Source organism: Cervus canadensis, chromosome 8, assembly GCF_019320065.1.
Source record: "Cervus canadensis isolate Bull #8, Minnesota chromosome 8, ASM1932006v1, whole genome shotgun sequence".
Classification (NCBI taxonomy): domain Eukaryota; kingdom Metazoa; phylum Chordata; class Mammalia; order Artiodactyla; family Cervidae; genus Cervus; species Cervus canadensis.
The window spans coordinates 79,988,698-80,008,760 of NC_057393.1; the positions used below are offsets into that span (position 1 = coordinate 79,988,698).

A 20,063-nucleotide genomic window follows, 5' to 3' on the forward strand; every position below is an offset into this window, starting at 1 on the left:
TGTAAAGCTTTTGAATTCTCCTTCGTATCTGAATGACATCCTTGCTGGGTACAGTAATCTAGGTTGTAGGTTATTCTCTTTCATTACTTTCAGTATGTCCTGCCATTCCCTTCTGGCCTGGAGGGTTTCTATTGATAGATCAGCTGTTATCCTTATGGGAATCCCTTTGTGTGTTATTTGTTGTTTCTCCCTTGCTGCTTTTAATATTTGTTCTTTGTGTTTGATCTTTGTTAATTTGATTAATATGTGTCTTGGGGTGTTTCGCCTTGGGTTTATCCTGTTTGGGACTCTCTGGGTTTCTTGGACTTGGGTGGCTGTTTCCTTCCCCATTTTAGGGAAGTTTTCAGCTATTATCTCCTCGAGTATTTTCTCATGGCCTTTCTTTTTGTCTTCTTCTTCTGGGACTCCTATGATTCGAATGTTGGGGCGTTTCACATTGTCCCAGAGGTCCCTGAGGTTGTCCTCATTTCTTTTGATCCTGTTTTCTTTTTTCCTCTCTGCCTCATTTATTTCCACCATTTTATCTTCTACCTCACTTATCCTATCTTCTGCCTCCGTTATTCTACTCTTGGTTCCCTCCAAAGTGTTTTTGATCTCATTCATTGCATTATTCATTTTTAATTGACTCTTTTTTATTTCTTTTAGTTCTTTATTAAACATTTCTTGTATCTTTTCAATCTTTGTTTCCAGGCTATTTATCTGTAACTCCATTTTGTTTTCAAGATTTTGGATCATTTTTATTATCATTATTCTAAATTCTTTTTCAGGTAGATTCCCTATCTCCTCCTCTTTTGTTTGACTTGGTGGGCATTTTTCATGTTCCTTTACCTGTTGGGTATTTCTCTGCCTTTTCATCTTGTTTAGATTGCTGTATCTGGAGTGGGCTTTCTGTATTCTGGAGGTCTGTGGTTCCTTTTTATTGTGGAGGATTTACCCAGTGGGTGGGGTTAGACGATTGGCTTGTCAAGGTTTCCTGGTTAGGGAAGCTTGCGTCAGTGTTCTGGTGCGTGGAACTTGATTTCTTCTTTTTGGAGAGCAATGGAGTGCCCAGTAATGAGTTTTGAGATGGGTCTATGTGTTAGGTGTGACCTTGGGCAGCCTGTATGTTGACGTTCAGGGCTATGTTCCTGCGTTGCTGGAGAATTTGCTTGGTATGTCTTGCTCTAAAACTTATTGGCTCTTGGGTGGTGGTTGGTTTCAGTGTAGGTATGGAGGCTTTTGGATGGTCACTTATTACTTAAAGTTCCATGTAGTCAGGAGTTTTCTGGTGTTCTCAGGTTTGGGCTTAAGTCTCCTGCCTCTGGATTTCAGTTTTATTCTTCCTGTAGTCTCAGGACTTCTCCAACTATACAGCACTGATAAGAAAACTTCTAGGTTAATGGCTAAAAGATTCTCCCCCGTTAGGGACACCCAGAGAGGTTCACAGAGTTACATGAAGAAGAGGAGAGGGAGGAGGGAGATAGAGATGAGCAGGAGGAGAAAAAGGGGGACTCAAGAGGAGAGAGACAGATCTACGCAGCTGTCTGTTCCCAGAGTGTTCTCCATAGCCCAGTCACCTACAAAGATTCACAGAATTGGATTGGGAAGAGAAGGGGAAAGGAGGAAATAGAGGTGTTCTGAGGTAGAAAACAGAGAGTCAAGATTGGGAGAGAATAATCTTCGGTTTAAAAATAGGGCTTCTCTTTTTTTTTTTTGTAAGGTTATAGTGTATTGAAAATGAAAATTAAGGAGTAGTAGAGGAGTACTAGAGGACTTTAAAAGAAATAAGAGAAAAAGAAAAATAGAAAATAGAAGAGAAAAAGGAAAGAGAAAAAAAAAAAGAAAAAAGAAAAAAAAAGAAAGAAAAAAAAAATTTTTTTTCTCCCTAATTAAAAAAATCGCAAAAATCTATGGAAATGAAAGTTAAGGAGTAATGGGGGAGTAATAGGGAATTTTAAAGGAAAATAAAAGAGAAAAAATAAAAAAGAAAAAAGAAAAAAAGAGAAAAAAGTAAAATTATATCTAGGAGTTTCTCTGGAGCTGTTGCGGCCAGTGTGGGTTCGGCTCAGTATCAGATAGCTCCTCGTTCCAGCTTACACTTCTCGATATCTACAGGCCCCTTCCGGTGTAGTCGGTGTTTTCTACAGGGATTTTAATCTGTTGCACCAGTCCCTTCTGAAGCGGTTCCCTTTGTTCATTTGGCTTCTGCTTGCCGGTCTCTTCAGAGCCTCATTTCCGCCCTGACACAGGCGGGCGGAGGTGGACTCTTATTCAGGTAGCTAGTTCTGTTGCTCTGCGGGGAGGGGCTGGCGCCTGACGCTGCTTTCTCCGTCTGCGCTGCTCAGGCTCCCGGCTGCTCCATATGGAGCGCGCCCCGCGCTGCGCGAGGTGCCAGCCCTCGGGTGTTACACAAAAGCGCGGAAGGAAAAGCTGCGCCTGCTCTCTGTGCCTTCCCCGTCAGAGCGGTCCAGGCAGCCAGGGGCTTGGTGGGCGCCCTCTCCCCAGGTGTGGCGCGCCCACTCCCTTCCACGGACCCAGTCTCAGTTTCCGCTGGCGCCAGTCGGGTGCGCGCGCCTTCCGCCCTCTGCGTCCCCAGCCCCAGTCCCCGCCCGCGCCGGTCGGGTGCCTGCGCCCTGTGTCTCGCCGCGACCTTCCCCTCCCCCCTGCCTCCTGCCTCCGGCGGGGCTGGGCCAGTCCGCAGCCTGCGAGCTCTTCTCTGGACTTTCTCAGTCTCTTTGTTCTACAAACGGCCGGCAGTGTGTTCGGCCGGTTAATTTACTCTCTCTCTTTTGGTCTCCCACAGTTCAAGTTGGCACCTCACAGAAGCTCCCTCCGATTGTCCTCAGGGCACTCAGCCCGGACCCTACCCCAAGCAATGCCGCCTAAGACTCCCTTCCCGGGACGGATCTCCGTCCTTAGCTCTTTTGTCTCACTTTTTATCTTTTATATTTTGTCCTACCTCCTTTCGAAGACAATGGGCTGCTTTTCTGGGCGCCTGATGACCTCAGCTAGCGATCAGAAGTTGTTTCACGATGCTTTTCTGGGCGCCTGATGACCTCAGCTAGCGATCAGAAGTTGTTTCGCGAAGTTTGCTCTGCGTTCAGTTATTCTTTTGATGAATTTGTAGGAGAGAAAGTGGTCTCCCCGTCCTACTCCTCCGCCATCTTGGCCCCTCCCCACATTAGCTCCTAGTGTTTAATTCTAAATTTATGTGTGTGTCCGTGCGCACGCCATGTATTGAAGAAAAGCATGGAAAAAAACCCCAGATCTTAGGAAAATAGTATCAAAAGAGCCACCAGTGTTGTTTCATAGTCCTTAGCTAAAAGGATTGCTGATCTTTATTGTAATTGAGTTGCCAGAGAGATTGAAAATGGAACCAATTTCTGGAATGGAAAGATGGGAAGGACTAGGGAATGGCATGGAAAGGGCATGGTTAGAAATGGATTGTTTATATGCAATATTTCCGCCTGTGTAATGGGAATTTTACACATCTGTTGTACCTAAGGTCCCCACACTTAGGGTCTTCCTCTCAAGGATTGGGCTTATTAGGTTGAAGAGCCTACACTTCATATCCCTGTCCTGCCAATGATTTGCCTTGAGACTTTTAAAAGGTTACTTGACTTCTCTCAGCCTCCTCTGTCAAGGAGATACTTAAAGTACACAGACTTAGGAATGTGCTTGTCACAGTACCTGGTACCTAGTACACAACAAATGTTATAATCATTTATCAATTAATGTACTACTAGTATATATTGAGAATATTTGACAGATTTTTAAAAGTAAAGCGAAACAAACCTGATGTCAGTCATTTAGTAGTGTTAGCCAGAAAAAGCAATTAAGGTAGTAGGCCCCAAAGGGAGTATCTTTAGGGTCTGATTTCTAAAATGAAAATTGAAAATAGATTTAAAATATGTTTCCTCAGAGAGTTGTAAGAAGTTGGATGTAGAAGTTCTTCCTTGATCAGCAGCTTCCTATGACACATCTGTGATTTCCTGGTTCTACCTCATATCCTGTAATCATGGACTTGTTAATGTGACCTTCCAAGCCCCTAACAAATCAACTGGCCAGTCGTCTCAGTAAGTACCTTTCTCTTCCACAGTGCATATAGATTTGCTTATCATAAAAATGTTGAAGAAATATTAATAGTGCATACTGCTGCTGCTGCTGCGTCGCTTCAGTCGTGTCCGACTCTGTGCGACCCCATAGACAGCAGCCCACCAGGCTCCGCTGTCCCTGGGATTTTCCAGGCAAGAACACTAGGATATTATTAACAATTGATGATTTCTATTTAATAATAATTTGCCATTAATATTGTTGGGGAATTTTCCTTCTACTTACCAAGATTTGCATTAATCTAGGTCTTTACAGCCAATGTTTCACTGAATAATCTAGATAGTCATTGATGCTTGTATGTTAGTGCTAAAAATATAAAAGATCGCTTTTTCCCAAGCACTTCAATTGTTTTCTTGATTAAAAAATTATTTTTTTGTTTTAGTACTCTTAAAATAACCACAAGTAATATTTTCAGTGCAAGATTTTCATTGACTTTTTGAAGTTTTATAAATATCTAATTTTTTATACATTTTTACATATTCTAATTTTTGACATTGTTTTTCAGTGTGTGGTAAACATCCCAGAGGTATAAGTTAAATGACTTTTATTGATACATATATGTGTATTTTATGATATGATTTATATGATACACATATGTGTATTTTAAAATTTTTATTTGTTATTCATTTTTTTAGGTGATTTCCAAATGATTCATCCTTGAAAAAGTTTTCTTTTTCACTAAATCTGAATAAAAAGTGATTTAAAAAAAAGAGAAATATTAAATGATCTGTATACCGTCACCCTGCTTATTTAACTTACATGCAGAGTGAAAGTGGAGTGAAGTCGCTCAGTCGTGTCCGACTCTTTGTGACCCCACGGACTGTAGCCTACCAGGCTCCTCCCTCCATGGGATTCTCCAGGCAAGAGTACTGGAGTGGGTTGCCATTGCCTTCTCCAGGGGATCTTCCAAACTCAGGATCGAACCCAGGTCTCCCGCATTCCAGGCAGAAGCTTTAACCTCTGAGCCACCAGGGAAGCCCATTAAATGATAAGAGTGCTTAATTATATGTGCGTAGCTGTAATAAAGTAAGTAGTATGTGAAGGATGATATTTTGGAATCACTGAAGTTTTGTGTATAGTAAATGACAAATACGAAAGTTACCGTGGTTCTATTTATCCTGAACCTTCGCTGCTCGTGTCTCTGTTCTGGGGGAAGAGAGAAGCAAGGCGGCCTCTAGTGGCTACAGTGCGTATTACACATACCGTTGAAAGGAGAATCCTAGGTTATTTAATAGCCCTGACGAAGTGCCCAGGACTGGGCCGAGTACTGGAGAAAGCCTGTCTTGCTGTCCTGGAATCAGCATGAAGTTATAGAGGCAGACATTACTACAAATAGTCAGAGTCATAGCTCTGTAGTTATAAACTAAAGTAAAGGGTTGAGCTTCTGATTTGGACTGAGTAGTCCAGGCGGAAGTGATGCTCGAAAGTGCCGGGGAGGGACCGACTAAGATCCCACTGTTACTATATGAGAGAGCTAGATTTTTGTGTTAACTATTACAGCTTCAGTGTCAAGGTTCTCAAATAAAATGTTTGTTTTACTACTTCAGTAAGCTTTAGGGTAGTGGAAAATTTGTGTTATCCTTTAACACAGACACTTTGATACTTTTTACAGAAAAGTTGTGTGACAACAGTGGGGAAAAGGAAGAACATAAGAGCAGGGAGTTATTTGTAAATGCAAAAGAAAGTGAGAAATGATAGAGATATTTCCTTATTAGTGAACATGATAAGGAGAGTACTCAGGTTACCATGGTAGGAGTATTTAAGTCAATGGGAGCTTCTCTACATCTAGGTAGATACCATATGTACTTTAGTTGTAAATAGAGCTTAAGATCTTACTGAAATGAATTAAAATGAGTTGAAAAATGAGTTACTTTGCGTAACTAAATATGATACCTGATAGAAGAGTTCTGAGCTAGAGAATAGAAGAAAGAATAAGTGAACAGAATATTATGGACAGTTTTGTAATAATTTGACAATTTGGATGAAATGGACAAATGGACAAAAGATACAACTACCAGAACTTACTCAGCAAGTAGTAAATAATCTTAGTATCTCTCTGCATATGAAGAAATTGAATTTATAGTTAAAAACCTTCCAACAAAGGAAACTCTGAGCCATTGATATCCTGTTACACAATAAAGGAAGAAATAGTACTGATTCTACACAAACTCTTCCAAAACATGAAAGGTAATGACACTTCCCAATGCATTGTCTGACACCAAAACCAGAGAAAGACATTACAAAAAAAAAATTATAGTCTAATATCACTAATAAATATTAATTTAAAATGCTAAATATTTTAGCAAATAAAATCCAAGAATATATAGGAAGGATAATACTTAATGATTAAGTTCAGTTTATTCTGGAAACCCTAGCTTGGTTTAACATTTGAAACTCCATCATTGTAGTTCACCACATTAGGAGACACCACATTAGGAGACCCCACACCAGGAGGCCCCACGCCAGGAGAGACCCCACATCAGGAGAGACCCCGCAGCAGGAGAGACCCCACACCAGGAGAGACCAAAAGAGAAAAACCAGATGGTCTTGGTCCTCTCACGGGAGAGGATCTCACATGATCCTCCCCTCTGACTTTTGCTTTTGTCAAAAGCACTCGACAAAATCTGGCATTTTTCATTCACAACTTTAGAACTGCATATTGAGACTAAAAGAGAACTTCTTTAATGCAACAAAAGGAATCTATGAAAAAAAAACCTGAAAAACTGACAACTTTCACCATAAGACTGGAAACACGGCAGGGATTTCTGTTGTTTCCACACCTATTCAACATTACACTAGAAGTCCTGAACAGTACAAGCATGAGACATAAATAAAAAGTATATAGACTGATAAGGATGAAGTCCTTTATTCACAGGTGACATAATTTTTCTCCTTGGACAATCAAAAGGCATCTACGTAAAAACTACTATAACAGTTTTTCAGTGTTGCAGAATACAAGGTGAATATATAAAAATCAGCGGTAATTTAAAAACTAAGGAGGGGAAACTGAAATAAATACCATTTACAATAACATAAAAAAGTGAAATATATAGGGATGAACCACAGGGGCATGAGGAAACATTTGAGGGTTATGAGTATGTTCACTCTCCTGTGATTATTATACACTTTAAATATGTACACAGCTTATGACAGGCCAGTTATGCCTCAATAAAGCAATAAAAATGCTGTCAAGAACATTACTGGGACACTTCAAAAAGTTGGAGTATAAATGGTAGATTAGGTAAAATACTGACGTTGAGTTTACTGATGTTGGTAACCACTGTAGGTACATAGGGGAGTATCATTATTATCAGAAAGTAAACACTGAAGTATACACCCGCCTCCCCCCACCCCCCACCCCCCACCCCCCACACACACACTCACACACAAGAGGGGTAAGTTAAAGAGATGAGGCAAGGACCAGAGAAAAATGATAATGTTAAAGATATATGGCTAAGGGGTGTATGGATGTTTGTACCATTATTGCAACTTTTCTCTGAACTTGAAATTGTTTTAAAATAAAAATATTAAAAGTCTGTACTAAAGAAAGTGTTGTCATCTACAAAAATTCCCTGGGTGGAACACAAAATACAATCGCCAACAGAAAAGTTAATTCACTGAACTTTAAGAATTTATAAGCACTGCTCTTTGAAAAACACAGTTAAAAAAATGAAAAGGGGATAAAAGAGGATTAAAAAATGTCCATTACATGCATGTAATGTAGCTCAATATTATTGATCACCAGAGAAATGTAAATTAAAACCACAATAAGTTAACAGACTGGACAAAATCAAACAGATAACAATACCAAGTTTTGGCCAATGTAATGGTTATGTTGTTGAGGATATACTGCTCAGTGAAACAAGTCAGTCACAGGAGGACAGATGTGCACATTTCTCCTTGTCGGAGATAATCCAGAAGATAATCCACCCAATGATGGGCTTGGGGTGTGTTGAGGGAAGAAAGTGGTGGTTCAATGGCTGTAAAATCTCGCTTATGCAAAGTGAATAAGTTGTCGAGATCTGATGTATAACAGTGCCTGTAGTTTGAAATACTGTATTTTACACGTAAAACTTTAAGAGGGTAGATCTTATGTTAAGAACTCACTCTCTCTCTTTTTTTTAAGTCGCTCAGTCGTGTCCGACTCTTTGTGACCCCGTGGACTAGAGCCCGCCAGGCTCCTCTGTCCATAGAATTCTCCAGGCCAGAATACTAGAGTATGTTGCAGTTCCACATCTCCAGGGGATCTTCCCAACCCAGGGACCGAACCCAGGTCTCCCGCATTACCAGCGAATTCTTTACCGTTTGGGCCTCTAGGGAAGCCCTCTTAGCACATCTTGAAAACTTGAAAGCCATGTAGATGAGGCAAGTAGCCGCAGAACAAAGAAGCTCATTGAAAGATGGAGGAAATAAAAAGTGTCCACCAAATGAAGAAGTTTTTTGAGACTGAAAAATGAGGAAGGCAGCTCTAGTCATCAAATAAGTTGAAAACATACTTGTTTGCACTAAGGCTTACCCAGATTTAGTTTTGCCCCCTCTTTCCAGTTTCTCTTGGAGATAGATTAGTTCCTCTGGATATGCCGCTGTACATTACTTCGGGATTGCTCGTGCACTTCGTGTTCTTCGCCTCCATCTTCAACATGTGTTTCACCTCTCCTTTGGTTCATGGGATGACGCCTCAGTTTACACCCCTGCCTCCCCCAGCAAAACAATTAGTGCTGTTTGTCGCTGATGGCCTGCGAGCACATAAACTTTATGGATTAGATGAAGATGGAAATTCTAGGGCACCATTTGTTAGGTAAGCATGTCAACTGGTACAAAGACATCTCTGGAAATTGTTACACTGATACTGTTTATCTCACATTGGGTAGAGGGGTGATGATGAAAAAGAGAGTAGGGCACATATGCCTCTGTCCTTGTCATAGAAATTAGCAAATGTGTTTCCTTCTACAGTTACTTCTGTTATTGTGGAAGTTGATACCAGGTAGTCGAAATGCATGACCTTAGCTGCTTGGCCTCACTTGTCCTGATTTCTGAATCCTGGCTTACAACTCAGTATATTATCTTTTTTTCTTTTTTGTAAACTAAGACTGTTCAATTTTTAAGTAATGACAAGCATAAATTTCAGTGAATTGCCAATTACAAAGGTATTTAGCTAAAAAATATAAATTTCAATTCAAAATATGTTTTCTATAAAATAAAGCCTTCCAAATTTATATCACTATGTAATATGATAATTTTGGATTCTGTTAAGTGGCTTTGAAAAGAAATATTTTTTGGACCTGTGGGGTTCTTGCAATCAACTATTCTTTTTTTTTCATTCATAGCAAGCCCCTCAAAAGCCCTTCCTAATGCTACTGTGGAGAGATTAAAACTCAAATTCAAGGGAAGTTTATCTAAAATTGTCTATCTTTCCCCTGTCCCTACCTGTCATCATTGCTTCCTATCCCTCTACCCTATTTTGATTTTCTTTATGGTACTACTTAGCATGTACAACTTCCACTAAGGCAGGGACTTTGTTTTATACACTACATTATCTCTGGTTCCTAAAACATAGTAGGCAGTTAATAAATATTTGTTGACTGCTAGAAGAATGAATGAACCTGAAGTCTATGTCAGATTTCCAGGAATAAATTTATGGTGCATCAAAGAAATGCATAATATATTAAAGGATACAAAGAAACAAGCAACTCAGGGCAATAGGAAAATACGAGTAGGAAAATAAGGTTGTCAGGGTTAGGTTCAGTACACAAAAATATGTAACATAAATTTCTATGACTAGTTTAAAAATTGGGGTGATATATTTGGTTGAGTTTCTTAGTCGTCATAGAGAGGAGAGAAATGTAATTCATTGCAAAGTTAATGACATTAAAATATTCTGGTTGTTAAAGCAAAGATGAGCTTCTCTGACCGCGCCTGTCTCTCCCTGCGGTGTTGTGTGGAGGGCCAAGGGCTCCCCGGTGATGCGCCATGTGTTGTCTGCCATTCTAGCTGCTTCTGAAGCCTTTTTTGGTAGGTTTTCTTTGTTTCTCACTTCATTTTTTTAAAAATACGATCTGATCAAAATGTTTCTCAAGAGAGGTATCCACATTGCTTTATACCTCCCTGTTTTTGCTTGAGTTCAGTTTCCATTATAGAACTGAAGAAGTTAAAAAATATTTCTCTCTTAACATGTGGTGTAATGGTTTTTCAAGCCTTTTACTTTTTATGTATGTATTTTACCAAAGTCTGTTTGGTTATAAGTCGAAAATAAAAGTATCTAAATCATCACTTTTAGGTACTTCTCTCCAGAACATTTTGAGAGTTGAGAGTTCAGCTTGAAAACTGTTACAAGTGAATTCGTGTTTCATAACTTGTTGCTCCGCTGGCCTTTCACCGGCCATGGCATTACTGTTACTTTTGCATTTTTCTCCACATTTTGCAAATCACCCTTAGACAGCTTAAAGAATGGTGATACATTTTATCAAAAGAAACTTTTGACTTGTTTTAATCTCAAATTTAGAAAGATAATTTAACTCCTATTTGAGAGTATAGCTGGTTCCTCTCAATTTTTTTATTTTGAAAAACTTTTAACTAGAGAAATGTTAAAAGGATTATATCATGAATATTCATCTGTATATCCTTAATCTAGATATGACCATTTTAAACATTTTTCATATTTGCATTCTCTGTCCCAACACACACATACACACATATACACACTTAAACTTTAATTATTTTTTCCTGATAATTTGAAAGCAAAATATTTTAACACTTTACCCCTAAACACTTTAGTGTGTATCTCCTAAGAACAAGGACTTCAACATGATCACAACACCATCATCACACCTAATAAAATTTAACATTGACAAAGTAATACTTTGTGTATCAGTGATTTCTTATAGAACACAACGTTTCAATACTTTGTGACTTAGAGCTGTAGCGTGTATTTTGTTTTGTGATTCTGTGCAGTGGTTGGGTGGTTCCTTGTCTAAGAAAGTTCCTTGGGCTTTCTTATGCCACGGAATCAGTCTGGTGGGAGGAACTGGACTGAGCCCAGCTGGGATCAGAAAGATTCCTTCTTAAATTTTGACTCTTTCTTTTGATTGGATTTCTTCTGTGGTGATCTTGTTTTTCTAAAGCCTTAACAGAGCATGTGGTCATAGTGTGTGCTGACTCCTCGTCTGTGATACCTTTCAGGAATGTCGTAATGAACGAAGGCAGCTGGGGCATCTCTCACACATGTGTGCCGACCGAGTCTCGGCCCGGGCACGTGGCCATGATTGCAGGGTTTTATGAAGATGTCAGTGCAGTTGCCAAAGGTACTGTCTCTTTAGATGATTTTATCACATGAAGAGATTGATTGCATAAATATTGCTTCTTTAATACTGAATCATGACACAAAGCAAAGTACATTTTGAGATCCTTTTGACAAGTCATTTAGCTTGCCTAAGTCACTTAAACACGCACTGGGACTGACTCAAGAATAAAACTTCAATCTTGTATCATCGTGTCCTGTTGATAGAATATGATTGGATGGATCTCTGGTTTTCCTAGATGTTAACTCTCAAAAGTTCAAAAGTGATTCTGTATTTTAGTAAGAAGTCAATTAACTGTTGTAAGCTTTTTAAAAAAAAAAATTTGTAATATAATACAGATAACAAAATCTGTTGTAAGTTTTGCATTTGTTCTGCAGTTAATCCTCTTTGTTATCATTTGAAAAATGCTTCTTCAGAAGCCATACCAACACTTCACCATCTAAATGTTACTATTGTCATTGTTTGGTTTTTTTTTTCTCAATTACCTGAAGGCTGGAAGGAAAATCCTGCAGAATTTGATTCTCTTCTTAATGAAACCAGGTACACACAGTCCTGGGGAAGCCCAGACATCCTGACTATGTTTGCCAAAGGTAGGAGTCACTGATTCTATTTCCCCAGATACTAGGTAGGCAATCAATCAATATGGTAATTTAAAATATATGCTACATTTTACTGATTATGAGATACATGTTTTGACACATTTAACATCTTTGAAATGAGTGTATGTTATAATAGATGTGTGAGTTTGATTTTTTTTCATCTTAGTTGTACTTAAAATGTTGGATTATACAGTTTAAATACCTTGGATTCAGTGAAATGGTATATGATTCTAACATCTAACAGCTTTTTAATCTTGGGTAAGTTAGATAACTTCTCTAAATTTCAGTTTTCTTTTTTGTAAAATGTGATAATAATAATTTCTATCTTATGGGTTTGTTTTGGGCATTAAATAAGTTAATTCATGTGAAGTATTGACCAAAACGCTTATTACAATGATTTCATTATGGTGATGATGTTCACTTACTTTGATTATTAAGAAATTAGTAGATAATCACATAAAGATTTAAATGTTAAAATTTATATTTATAACTTCTATTTTCATGTGTTCAAGATCATGCCATTGAGATTTGTTGTATTTGTTGTGTTTCTGTGCATGAATCTGCAAGTATGAGAACATCTCTTGATGAGAAAATTCATTTCCATCATTTTCTAGAATCAGCTGGATTCCACTTGAATTTTATGTTATTAAGTGCTTTTTAGTGAGAGCATTGTAGCATTTCACCTAATGAAAAGCTTTGGACCTTTAGCCATGGGTATCATTATACTATAAATGATAACAATCGGAATTATTAAAGATTATTCTATATCTCAAAAGCAAAAGAGATATTCAGAATTTTCTGTATGACAGTCACAGAACATTAGTACGTAGAGCAGGTCCAAAAGCTCACACTGCCTGCCGTCTATATACTCCCTCAGTTCAGTGCAGTCGCTCACTCGTGTCCGACTCTCTGCAACCCCGTGGACTGCAGCACACCAGGCCTCCCTGTCCATCTCCAGCTCCCGGAGTTTACTCAAACTCATGCCCATCGAGTCGGTGCTGCCATCCAACCACCTCATCCTCTGTTGTCCTCTTCTCCTCCCGCCTTCAGCCTTTCCCAGCATCAGGGTCTTTTCCAATGACTCAGTTCTTCACATCAGGTGGCCAAAGTGTTGATGCTTCAGCTTCAGCATCAGTCCTTCCAATGAATATTCAGGACTGATTTCTTTTAGGATGGACTGGTTGGGTCTCCTTGCTGTCCAAGGGACTCTCAAGAATCTTCTCCAACGCCACAGTTCAAAAACATCAATTCTTTGGTGCTCAGCTTTCTTTATAGTCCAGCTGTGACATCCACACATGACTCCTGGAAAAAACATAGCTTTGACTAGATTGACCTTAGCTGGCAAAGTAATGTCTCTGCTTTTTAATATGCTGTCTAGGTTGGTTATAGCTTTTCTTCCAAGGAGCAAGGAGTTAAGCTTTTTTTGGTAGTGGTGAAGATGAAGTTGCTATGGTTTACCAAATTCACCTCCCTACTTCTGACTACAGTTCATAGGACAGGATCAATGCCTTAACTGGAGACAGTCCAATAGAAGTGTTCCATTTCTTATAGTAACTTGCAGTCTCACTCAGATCTTTACTTGGGATTTGAAGAGTAGAATGGTTGAGGAGTGGAACCAGTATCATTAGAGCTTAGCTTGTCATTATTATAAGAGATTGTCATTATTTTATCTCTTCCTTATGACCTTTAAGAGGCTATCTAACTCAGAAATTCACTAAGTTAATTAGATCCTTAATAAAATCTTACAAGTGTATAAGATTAATATATTTGTTGACCCTTTCAAATTGTTTGGCAATTATCAGTATTTTTTCTCATATATTGAGAAAAATGCATGTATTTTATGAACAAAAGAATTGAAATATTTGAATTTTCTTTTTGGTTGGGGAATTTTGTAAAACAGGTGACTTAATCTGTTTTAGATTGTACCATCCCTAGATGCCCAAATTCTTTGATTAGTTTCATCCTTACTTGAAGACAAACTCTGTTGTCTTTTACACTATTGTATACTAACTAGCTTTGTGATTTTTTTTTCTTAGCATTTTAAATTACAACTCACTTGTATCTGTAAAATTGGAAAATGTTACTGTGAGAACAAAAGCAACAGCATATGTTCAAGCATACACCATGGTCCGTGGCATGTCATTAAAAATTTTTCCCCCAAATTTCCTCTTCAGGTGACCTTGGAAACCATATTTTTGCACACACTTAACGATGCATCCAGTGAGGATTTTCGTGCCCACGATGTAACAAAACTGGACACATGGGTTTTTGATCATGTGAAGGTATGTGCTGTTGAGTAGCTAACCTGCAACACACTAGATGTAGGTATTTGTCTAATGTGCACTAGTTGTCTAGTACCTGTACCTAATGTGCTAGAAACTGATTGGTTAATACATGCATCTTAGTTTTTTCTGCTTGGATGAATTTGAAAGTTCCTTACTGTAGCATACTATTTTGAAAAAGACTGGATTCTAAGAAATTGCACATTCTACAATAACATACAGGTTTTTAAAAAGTAATTTGAAAAAGTAAATCCTTTTCCATTCCACGCTTCTGACAGTGAAGTGAGCCCTGGATGGGATTCAGGAGCCCCACATTTCATTCCTCGTTTGCTGAATCACCCCAGAATAACCTTCCTGGTCTTTTGTTGACCACATAACCAGTCTCTTACAAGCAGTGATGTATGTGAAAGTCTTTTGAATGTTCAAATCTAAGGCATTTATTATAAAATAAGGTAGATATTTTCAATATTTGTAAAGAAAAATTAGATAAGCAAAAAACAAGTTCATAAGTTAATCATAATAAAACATTTGAGTCTCTTTAAGAAATAAAGGGGGGTTTTTTGGACTATTTGTTAGTAACAATCCTCACAGTTTCACCAGGAATCCAATAGAATTTATGTTTTCAAAAATTGTGAGAGAATCTCAACTCTTGATATTGGCTGACTCCTATCTATCATTCTCTTCTTTCTCATCTCCAAATTAGAACTCATAATTCATCTATCGTAAGAGGCATTCATTGACTGACCTTTAGTGATTCTTCTTTTTACCAGTAGCGTCTGTGGACTGACATTGTGGGCTTCTCCATAACAGAGTCATTTTTTATTGTTTGTTTGTAAACAGTCGGTAGGTGCCTGCATATTTATCAGAAATTAAGTGCTCAATATGTTCTTTGATAAACCCTATTTCTTTTCTTAGAATTTTTTTCCTTAAGATTTTCTTTTCTTACTCAAAATGAAAGTGAAAATCTTCAAGTTAAATAAAATCTCTTTACAAAAGTAGCAAATGATTTTGCTAAGTATCACTTCTTCATATAATCAACTTACGTTAGTATTTGTTTCAAGGCCCTTGGCTTTGAACTTCATAAACATAGCTAAAAATGTTCAACATTGTCGATTTGATTCATTGTGGATAAGCAGATATAGTTAGTGGCTGGCTTGACTCTATGCCTTTTTTACCTTATTTCAACACTGCTATTGACCAGAAAAAAAAATTTCCCTATAATTTCGTAAGATATGATAGAGTATGTACATTAATCAAGTAACAACAAAAATATGAAATCATCCACAATAAAGAGTGGTGGGAAGGAAAAATATAGGGACTAAGAATATATCTTTAGAAAAGTTCAATCTAAGCTGAACAGTTAGAGGAAGACTTTCCTGTGAGTTTTGAGATAATCTCTGGAGACGCCTAGGAAACAAAGAAATGGTTGGACCTGGATTGCATATAGAGAAGAGTATCTCAGGCCAACAGCATAATGATAACTTGGGCTCCAAGGGAACTCTGTAATAGAGTAAAAATATTGCTTTAAAGTTTGTTTGTCTCTCAATGAACGATAATGCCAGAAGTAGGCAGCCCAGGATTGATGTAGTCCAAGATTGCCATGGTGGTTCCCCAGTGTCATTAAGACCCGGTCTCTTAAGTGTCCCTTCTGTCCTCAGAGCATGGCCTTAGCTTCTGAGTTGTCTTACGACGGGAGATGCTGGCGTTCCAGCCATTATTTCAGTGTTTTAGGTCAACAATACAAGGAATTGAAAGGGATCTTCTCTTCTACTAAATTAAATTTATTTCAAAAAGATTTTAATAAATAGTTAAATTTATTTCAAAAGGCACATCATCTTTTGACTGAAGTGTTTGATTTCTGTCTCATTGGCCATAACCAAAAAGACACAGACAGGTAGCTGTGGGAGAGAGTAAGAAATATGTAGGTTTTAAGTTTGAAGCACTGACATGTTCCCATAAAATGAGAAGTTTTACTTAGAGAAAAAGGGAGAATGCATGCACTCTCCCACAATGCATAGTAAATATTTAAGTACAAAAAGGAACGAGTGCCTTTGAGCTAAGAAAAAAAACGGGAGTTGGTGGGCATAATTATACTAAATATTGGGAGTGGAGAGGAAGCTAGGAGTGTATTTCACCTCTTGTGTGCAAAAGACCAACTTTTTAAAAGGCAATGGGAATCTATCAGGTTGAGCTCCGCAAGATTAATGTTTCATGGTTTCCCAGATCTTGTGTCCACGTTTGAATGAACAGCACTTTTTACAGTCGTGAAACAGATTGTAAATTCGACTCCACTCAATTGCCAAGTTTTTTTGTTTCTTGTCAGCTTCTCAGTTACATCTTTAGAATATAAGTCCTTTCTCTTGAAAAACTTCCCATTTCTATCTAGATTTAAAGTTTCTTAGGGGCTAATTAGAATGTATGTGAAAGCTAGGGGGTCATTTTATGCTTTTAAGGATGATTATGTATATTTATATTTAATTTATATTTATTTATATTTAATTTCATATGTATTCCTTTTTTTTTTCTTCTATTCAGAAATAGGTAGTTACTCTAATGGCACCATGTATATGTTTTTAATGTTTGTAATAATGAAGAGTTAGTTGAAGGAATACTTCAGACTTTTATTGGAAAGTTAAATACCTTGTTAAAATTAACATCTTATATAGTTAAAGACATTTATGTGAATAATAATTATATATCTTGGTAATCAGGTGACTTAAAAGTACTTTCCATAGGTACTTGCTTATATGTTCATGTGTATGTAAGTACAGGATGAATCCTTTTCTTAGAGGGCTTTATGAAGCCAGCTTATCATTGTGAAATTAATCATTTTTCATCTGTATTTCCATTCGTTATGTGGACATTTTTCTATCATACCTTGTGAAGCACAGATTTGAGTCTTGGGACGGTAGAAATAGGCTATTTACAATGTTCCGAGTGAGAGATTATGGTTGAACTTGGGTGCTAACACGGAACAAGAATCAGGAAAACATTTTAAACTCCTAAAGCATTCCTAAATTGTTGCCATTAGTGCTATTTTATTGTTGGCTCGTGTCAAAATAGTTCTCCAGTATTATTAGAACTTGATGAAATTGAGATCCCCTTTCTATCATCTTTTTTCAGCCTAATTATAACACGGAAAATATCTCACTTGTTTTTTGAATATAGATACCTGAACTGACAAGTACTTTGTGTTGGTAGGTCCTGAGGACAAATTTAAACAAAATAGGACAATTTAATTTGTTAGTTCTGTATAAGTTTAATGAAATGTTTTCATTGGAAGTACTTTTTAAATAAAATTAATGAACTAAAAATTTTTAACTGATTTGTTACATATAGGAATTCTTTCATGCTGCCAGAAACAACCACTCTTTGTTTTCTAAAGTAAATGAAGACAAAATAGTTTTCTTCTTACATTTATTAGGAATAGACAGATCGACCATCATCAAGGTAATTTTAACGCTGTGTTTAATTTCATGGGTTTGAGGGAAATACCTATTCTGTTTGAACTTTTAAAGTACTGTAATGTTTTCTTTGTGATGATCACCAACAGAACTTATCTTTTGAATAACTCTGAAGTAGAATACATTCTAATTTACATGATATGTAGTTTGATATTGTGGTTAAAATCACATGTGCTGTGACCACACTACACATTAATATAAGTAAAATATGTTCTGTACGTGTATTCCATATTACTCATTTATCAAAGCAGAGAGAAAAAGATTATATTTTAGAAGGATTTTAATAAATTTTGAAACAAAAAGCATTTTTATGGTGCTAGTATTTATATCACAAAAAGATGTAACTAGCTGTTCTTTACGTTCCATTTAATTAGTGCTATATCTAGCAGATAATATATAAAGTTTTGTATGTTTCAGTAGCAATCCTTATATAAAGCAGCAACTGTTTTTCTCACTTTTGCAAAGCATAAGATAGGAAGAATTCATATTATACTTTTATTTTTCATTTTGGATTAGATTTAGATTAGTCTAACTAACAGTAAAGTCTATTAACGTCCAGTAATGAATACCTCATGCTTCTCTTCTTTAACGCAATGCATTGTCTTCAGTAATAAAACTTATACTAAATCACTCCCTTGTTCAATTGTATGGAAAGCTTAAATATAGTTTGTTCAAAATGTATTATATCACAAACACACTAAAGAATGAAAATATTCTATAGTTGAAACAGTGATACTTAACTTGTTTGATAAATGTGGCAAGAGCAACATAGTTTACATTATTAGAGACTTGAATTTAAAAGTCATCATTGTTGCATTTGAGACTTAAAAAGCATTCATGAAAATCTATTTGCTAATCAATACTTTTTTTAAAAAATATTTTTTAAAATGATTTCAGATTGTCTTACTTCTTTAAGAGAGGAAAAGTTGTTTTTAACAATCTACAGAGCTCTGATTGGAAAACATTAAGGTTGAAATCTAAAAGTATTTTAGGAGTTATTGACTTTATCATAAATTCGTGTCAAATAAATTTGATTTTGCCAAATTAATGTAATTAATATAATTTAATTTGCTCTTCTTAAACAGGGAATATTCAGACAATATTAAATTAGTTGATAAGGAATTGAAAGAAATTGAGTCTACTGTTAAAGATTTTTATGGAAATGATGGGAAAACAGCATTTATCTTTACCACTGATGATGGAATGACAGACTGGGGTTAGTCTGTCTCTAAGTGATACATACTTTATGATTGAAGTAGTGGTAAATGTAACTTGCAAATATTTTAGGGTATTGAAGAGGATTGGGTGTCTTAGTATATGCAAAGTGTCTAGCACATAATAGTATGCATAAAATGTTAGCGTAAAAAAGACTGATCTTATATAATCTTTCTTCTATGAAAGGAATATATTCTCATTTGACTTCCCAAGTGGCACAGTTGATAAAGAATCCGCCTGCCAGTGCAGGAGACAGGAGACACAGGTTCGGTCCCTGGGTTGGGAAGATCCCCTGGAGTAGGAAATGGCAACCCACTCTAGTGTACTTGCCGGGAAAGTTCCATGGACAGAGCCTGGAGGGATACAGGCCACAGGGTTGCAGAGTCGGACACAGCTGAGTGTGTGCATGTGTGCGCGCGCGTGCATGCACACACACACACAGAAGAACCCCCCCCAAACCCACATTCCTCTACCTAGAAGTAACTGTATGTGATGGCATAGTGCGTGAGTTTAAGGTGGTGTTGCTGGGGGACCTAGGGCTACTGACCTTGTCCACTAGAGGAGACTGTCCACTCTGCCAGACTCCCAAGGCAGACACAGTGTGTGCCCAGAGAGCAAATCAAGGCAAAGCTGAGACTTGGGTCCCCGGATCACAGTGTAGAATTCTGATGAGTGGGTCCCACTTTATAATGGGGTTTTGGCTATACCAGCCAGAGTGGCCGGGAAGAAAAGCAGACTGAGACCCTGCTATCCTCTTCAGAGCAGAGCTGGCCTTGACTGCCCACCCCAAACCTGGCGGTTACTCCCCAGAGGAGCCTTCCCTGTGGTTTCTGCCTTTGGTGCCACTCTGGTGGCATCTCCTCCAAGCCTTAGTCGTTATGATTCTTAATCTTCTTTCAACCAGAGTCACTCCATGGGTGTTCTGGTTTTTCTTTTTGCCTGTTTGTTGTTGATGCTCTGACTTGCCTTGAGAATATTTTAAAACTAATTGTTAAGTAGAGATGCAATCTTTTGGGAGTGTGGTGGCAGAAATTAGCTCTTTATGGGTCAACTTTTTAGAACTAAGTATTAAAAAATATTTAGGTATAGGTTAATCAGGTATAGGTTCATCTT

The 20,063-nt window shown here is 37.5% G+C and overlaps 1 long non-coding RNA gene across 11 annotated transcripts in view; it reads left to right on the plus strand.

The window, feature by feature from the left end:
* LOC122446569 overlaps positions 1-20,063 on the plus strand; it is a 51,435-nt gene that overhangs the window by 3,442 nt on the left and 27,930 nt on the right. For 3 of the 11 annotated variants that reach the window (XR_006270910.1, XR_006270911.1, XR_006270915.1), the window contains exons 2-6: positions 3,902-4,055; positions 11,272-11,393; positions 11,882-11,980; positions 14,164-14,271; positions 17,611-17,721. This is a non-coding gene — a long non-coding RNA (uncharacterized LOC122446569). Of the gene's footprint in view, positions 1-3,901; positions 4,056-8,637; positions 8,891-9,983; positions 10,105-11,271; positions 11,394-11,881; positions 11,981-12,155; positions 12,248-14,163; positions 14,272-17,610; positions 17,722-20,063 lie in introns of all 11 variants that reach the window. The other 8 variants (XR_006270913.1, XR_006270914.1, XR_006270917.1 and 5 more) reach the window with 7 other exon arrangements.